Genomic DNA, 7,055 nt, shown 5'->3' with positions numbered 1-7,055 from the left:
GTTCCAAATTAGGGAAGACAATAGTAACTACCATCGCATCTCTCATTCTCTTTGTGATAGCTGTCCCCATCTCTACATATGCTGAAATTGAACTCAAAAACCAGTCCAATGTCATACTAATCAGTGAACAATAGTATTGCTAGAACTTATATCATAATGCTACAAAATTAGCCTCAGGTTTCTTAACGTCTCTTCCTCAGAGTATCTGTTCATTACATCTTGTATTATATAATCTATTCCCGTAAATAATTTTTAAAAAAACCCATGTGTGAATTTCTACATATATATCTATCCTCTCTGTATTATAGGGAATACTAAGTCATAGCAAGACAGCAAAACAATTTCCTAGAAAAACACGCAATGGATAAGACATATAAGACCACAATATAGGTGATCTTCCGTAGTTACTATGTTTTCTCTTGTTATTTTCAATAGATTTGACCACAACACTGGCTTATTATAGTTAAATATAGTATCACCTATTTTTATAAAAACTTAACTTTGACAGCATTGTAGGATTTGAGAGCTGTTACTAATACCAGTATGGATATCCTTTACATCTTGTCATCCTCAGAGTAGTTGCCTCTACTTTTAGGGTTGATACTAACAAGCATACCAATTTTAAATAAAATCAGCCAAGGCCAACCCATAGTTTTATGATTCAAATTCAATTAAGATCAGTCATAGTAAGACAATGTAAGTATTGTAGGATTTCAGTTTAAGTTAATAGGAAAGTAAGGATAGTTACCATGGTATAACCTGTTATTTTTGGGTCAAGATGTCTGTGCCCTCAAATCTGACATGAGTGGACAGACCAGTACAAATTAAATTCAAACTAAATATGGCAATAAGACTACTGTGTCTTTTAAATCCTTATACACCATTAACAATGACCTCTGCCTTTTTTATAGAGTTTCAGAGCTGTCTATACTAAAGACTATAGCTTACTGTCTCTGCCTCATGTCTGTGACTCCACTTTTCTGCTAGAATTTGTCCACCTTATTCCTTCATTCCACTGTCTGCCCCATTCACTGAGGCCTCTCTGCCACTGTTGCTGGAATCCTAGTATCTCTTCCTCTCTTTCTCTTCAATGTCCTTCAGCACTCTCTGTAGGGTTGGATTGGTGGCCACGAACTCCCACAGTTGCTCCTTGTCTTGAAAGTATCTTATTTCTCCATTAATTTTGAGAGAGAGTTTTGACGGGTATATGAGTTTCGGTTGCATATTATTTTCTTTCAGGACTTGAAATATTTCTCCCCACTCCCTTCTTGACTTAAGAGTTTGTGTTGATAAGTCTGCTGTTATTTTGATAGTTTTCCCGTTGTAGGTAATCTGCATCTTTTCTCTGGCTGCTTTTAATATTCTGTTCTTTTGGTGGATTTCTGGAATCTTGACTATTATATGTCTAGGCATAGATCTGTTTTGGTTGTAGGTAGCTGGTGTTCTGTATGCCTCTTTTATCTGGATATCATTTCTTTTTGCTATACATGGGAAATTTTGCTTTAATATATCTGTGAATATTCTTTGTATTTCATTTTTGGTTGCTCCTGCTTCCTCACTCACATTCTTTATTCTTAAGTTATGTATCATTTTGTCATCTTCTAGTTTTTGAATTGCTTCTTTCTGGTTCCTTGTTATTTTTAAGAGGCTTTTTCTTTCACAATCATATGCCATAAATCTCTCTTCAAGTTTCAGAAGGCTGTCTTTAGTTTCTGTCAAGGCATTTTGCCAGTGTTCAATGGAGTTTTTAGTTTCCTGGTATTCTCTTTGGATCTGTTTCATGTATTCTAAGTTATGTTTAAATTCTTCTTCAGAAGTTTGTCTTTCTTTTCTGATTTCCTCAGTTCTTCTATCTGTGTTCTCTTGGGCGGGGCTTGTCATTTCTTTAGTTAATCTCTTTATATCTTGCCTCACTTGGATCAGGAGTACAGCTTTAAATTCTTCTATGAGACCATGAAGGTACTTTTTAATTTTGGCTGATGCTGTGTCAAGCAATGGATGGTTCCTGTGCTTGTTCTCTTCAGTGTTTACTTCTCCTGGGCTTATTTTCTCATGTTGGGCAGCTGGAGATTTTTTTAAATTTTTATCTCTTGTCATGTTTCTGGTTTCTTTCAGACTGTCCTGGGGTTCTCTGGCCCTCTCCGAATTGCTTAGGGCCTTTCAGAAGCGTGCTGACTTCAGTTTTTGCTGTCCTCCCCAATTTGCTGTTATCTGGGGTAGGCTGGGATGCAGGGGCGGTACAGGGTAGTCTCCATCCTCTGCGCCAGTCAATCCGTAAATTAGGCTGTACTTTCTGGATGTCACTGAGTTGTGACTATTTTGTATCCGCTTATTGGGCCCCAAGCAGAGGCTTGGTTTAGCCCCAGTAGCTCCTGCCGGTTCTCTTTGTACCAGAAGCAGCTGACTAATGTCACTATGGCACAGGGTTCTGCCCAAATCCCAGCTGTTCTCTTCCAGACCTCTCTGTGACAGGAGCACCAGAATAGCAGATCTGCCCAAATCCAAGATGTCTCCCACTAGTTCTCTGTATGACGCTGAAGCCAGCACGTACTCAGGCTCTGCCCAATTTCAAGATGTCTTCCACCAGCCCTCCCTACAGGGGGACTCAGTGATGCCACCAAGCTGTAGGTTCTGCCTAACTCTAAGATAGGTGCCACCAGACTCTGTGTTATTGATGTCCCCGTTGTGGCGGGCACTGCCCAATTCCAAGATGTTCTCTGGTCAACCCCAGCAGCTGCTGGGTCCCCAGTACTCACCAGGGTCCAGTGCAGGTCCTCTTCCTGGGTCCACCACACACCACGCCACCCACCTTTTCCATGCTCCCGGCACAGCATGGAACGGTCAGAAATCTGCTCAGCGTTCAGCTTTGGAGCTCCAGAACCTTTCACAATCTCCGCTGGTGCAGCGGGGCAGTCCTGGCTGCTTCTCAGGGTCCCAGGTCTCAGTTACCAGCAGTCACCAAAAGCCAACACAGCTTTTCCTGTTGGATCCATGGGTCAGTTTGTTGATTTAAAGGTGCAGGATTTGCAGCCTCCCATTATCCGCCTTCACAGTCTCAGCACGACTTTAAATGTTCCAGCTGCACTGTCTTGGTTAATAAGAATCGTTATCCATTTGTCTCGCCCTCTCCATGTTGTCATATTCTAGCTTCTAATATGATTTCTCCAGAGAGACTCTCCCCCTGATCCCCTAGCAAGCCGCCATTTTCTCCCCCATCATCAGTTTTTAAAGAGTTTTTCTTTATTTCATTCAAAGTGTTTGGCCTCTTTATCAAGCCTAAGTGTGTTTGAAGTTGTTTCTGCTTCTCCCAATCTATTTCACTGACACTGAGGTCTGTTATGATTGCCAGTGCCATGCTATTTTCAAAATAGTGGCTCTGTGGTATGATTTTAAGTCAGGGATTGTGTTGGACCCTGCCTTGTCTCTGGTTCAGAACTGTATCTTCTTTTCTAGATATCTCCTGGTACCAAATGAAGGTTATGAATGATTTCTCTAGTTATATAAAGCATGCTAATGGTACTTTCATTGGGATTAAATTAAAACTGTATAAAAATTTTGTGATTTATGCCATACCAAAATACCTGCAGAGGCTTCCGTCTTCCACCTGGCAACATGGCACATGAATGCAAAAGAAATACAAAGACAGAATGATTTGCAGTTGAGGAGGTCTGAGATGCTACAGTGCTCTCTGTGGAAAAAAGAACCACAACTACAAGAGATCAGTGCTTTTATTGCTGTCAGTAAGAGAGGTGAGTGGGGGGCATAGTACAGAACAACAGAAAAATCTTCTCAGACATTGGTCATCAGGGCAAACAGAGCACCGCTCACCAGGCTAAGAGGCTCTCCAATTAGCAATGCAATGGATAGCTTGATGGATGGAAGGCTGGACCATTTACTGCAGGAGAGTATATTATTTAAGAGTCGCATATCCTCATCTGCAATGTTCCCACATATCTCAGTACTGTAATATCACAGGCTCTTACTCAAGACCCTATTCCAGCCACAAGTGCAAGGAGACATTTTTCACCTGCATGCTGCAGTGAGACATGTTGACGTTTTAGACAAAAAATTATTTCTTTATTTATCTATTTACTTAAAGAGAAAAAGAAAAGTCAACAAGCACTAGACAACCATATAACAACAAGAAAAGCAAAATGACAACAAAAGTGAAATAGGATTTTAAAACAACATAATAGGAAGGTAGCAATGATTGTTATATTGCATGTTGTTATCTTCAAAATAGTTGCTCAGGTTACCAGATGGAGGTGTGGAAGGTTGACCAAACAATATAGTATCCCTTTGAACAATTTCTTTCCCTTTTACTGAATCCAGTGGAAAATTCAGATCATACTTACTCTTTGTTTTTACACTAGTGAGGCAAAACAGTGTTTACACATGGAAGTCTGATTGACTTTACTTATGAGAATAGTTTCTAGTTGTACCTATTTATAAATAAAAACCTTGACTTTATCTTTTTTATATCTGAATAGTATTCCATTCTATAAAGATGCCACATCATTTTTATCCATTCCTCAACTGGTTTCAATTGTTTCCAAGTTCTGGCTACTGCAAGTCTTGCTGCTAGAAATATATGTGCACATATATTGCTGTGGCATGATGTTTTCAATTATTATTCCCAGAAGAGGAATAGCTGCTTTGAATGGAATTCTAATCCTAGGTTTTTGAGGAATTTTGATACTGATTTCCACAATGGTTGTACCAATGTACACTCTCATCAACAGTGGAGAACTGTTCCTTACCACTACCACCCCGCCCAGCCCATGCAGCATCTGTTATTGGTTAATTTCTTGATGGTAGCCATTCTTTCTGGGGTGTTACTTTCACTCGCATATCTAGAATGACCAATGACATTGACTGCTTCTCTATGTTTTTATTTATTGTTTGAATTTCTTCATCTGAAAACTGTGTTTTCATCTCCAATGCCCATTTTTGGATTGCATCTTTAAATATGTGGTATCTGAAATTTTCCTATTCTTTTATGTTCTATTAAAAGTCATTTGTCTGAGGGACAGTTGGCAAAAGTCTTTTCCCAATCTGTGGGGTTTCTTTTCACTCTAGTATTAATTTTTTTGATGTGCCTGTGTGGTTTGGCTTTTGTTCATGAAATATTTGACTAGACATATCTTTGAGATTTCTATCTACTTTGCTTCCAGTAGGTTTGTGTTTCTATTTTGCTAGTTAGATCTTTAATCCTTTTTTACTTTAGTTTACTGCAGGTTGAAAAGCATTTGTCTGCATAAAGCTTTCAGAATGTGGAAAGCCCATTTTTCCAGCACCACTTTTTAAAGAGGCTATCTTTCTTTCAGTGAACATATTTTGTCCCTTTGTCAAGCATACGTTGTCCAAGTGTGTTGGTAGTTGTATCTTCTTCTTCTATTTTTCTCCCACTGATTATCCAGTATATTTTTTGCCAGTATCATGCTTATTTTGTTATAGGAGCTTTGTAGCTTAATTTGAAGTCTGGGGTTGTGATGCCTCTTGCCTTGCACTTCTTGTCCTCGATTATCTTTGCTATTATAGGTCTCCTATGTTTTCACGTGAGTTTTAGGAATTGTGTTTCTACATCTGTGAGGTATGTTGTTGGTATTTTGACCCAGACTGCATTAAATCTATAAAACAGTGTGGGTAGTATGGAAATTTTCACTATGTTGGTTCTTGCTAACCATCAGCAGAGGTATGTTTTCATTTTCTGAATTTCTCTTCAATTTCATTTTTCATAGTACTGTAATTTTTAGATATTTTACTTCCTTTGTTAGATTTATTCCTATATATTGCTCTTTTTTATATTATTATGAATGGTATGATTTCCCTAATTTCTTTCTCAGTGGGTTTTTTGTTTGTGTACAGGAATTTTATTGACTTCTTAGTATTGACTTTGTATCCACCTATGATGCTGAATTTGCTTATTAAGTGTAGAAATCTGTTGGTGAAGCTTTGCTGTCTTTAATGTAGATTATCATGACATTTAAATAATGATAACTTCTTCTGTTCCTATCTCTTTTCTTGTGTTTCTTTCTTTTGTTTAATTTCTCTGGGTAATGTTTTCAGAACTATCTTGAATAGGAGGAATGATAGTGGACAACCTTATCTTGTTCCTGATTTCAAAGTGAAAGCTTTCATTTTTGAACCATTTATCATGATGTTGACTATTGATTTGTCATAGAGAACTTTTATCATATTGAGGCAAAAACCATCTATTTTTATTTTCTCAATGGTTTTTATCCCGAGGGAGTGCTGCACTATACAAAAGCATTTTCTGCATCTTCTGAGATGAATATCGATTTTTTTGTTTTCTGTTCTCTTGATGTGGTATGTTACATTTATTGATTTGTTCATGTTGAATGATCTCTTCATTTCTGGGATGAATCCCACTTGGGCAAGGTGTATAATTTTCTTGAAAATTTCCTCCATTCTGTTTTCTAGTATTTTATTGAGGAATTTTGCATATATGTTCATTAGAGAGATTAGAGCATAGTCCTCTTTTTTGTTTGGAACTTTCTCTGGTTGGGGTATCAGGGTAATACTTGTCTCCTTGAATGAGTTAAGAAGCACTGCTTCACTTTCAATTTCACTAAGGAGTTTGATGCATATTGGAATCAAGTCTTCTCTACATTTCTTGTAGAATTGACATGTAAATCCATAAGGCTTGGGTTTTTCTTTGTTGCTCAGCTTTTAGTTTTCAATTTCATTAACTGATATTGGAGATTCAAGACTTTTATATCTTCTTAATTCAGTTATGGTAATTCATGTTTCTAGAAATCTAGCCTTTTCTTCTGTACTTTCCATCCTTTGAGAATATATATATTTTCAATGCAAGTATTGATGATATTCTGATTGTCAACAGAATAGGTAGTGATTTCACCCTTTCCATGTTACATGAATTTGAGTTTTTTCTTTCCTCTTTTTGATAAGTTTGGTTAGGGGTTTATCAATTTAATTTGTTCTTTCAAAGAATCAACTCAACTTTTTGATTAATTAATTCTTCATATTATGATCTTAGTCCTGATTGTATTTATTTTCCTTCCTCCTTTGGG

Source organism: Cavia porcellus, unplaced genomic scaffold (assembly GCF_034190915.1).
Source record: "Cavia porcellus strain 051 isolate PalLab524CR breed Dunkin Hartley unplaced genomic scaffold, mCavPor4.1 scaffold_17, whole genome shotgun sequence".
Taxonomy (NCBI): domain Eukaryota; kingdom Metazoa; phylum Chordata; class Mammalia; order Rodentia; family Caviidae; genus Cavia; species Cavia porcellus.
The sequence above is the reverse complement of the archived record's forward strand: the minus strand, read 5'-3'. Positions refer to the sequence as shown.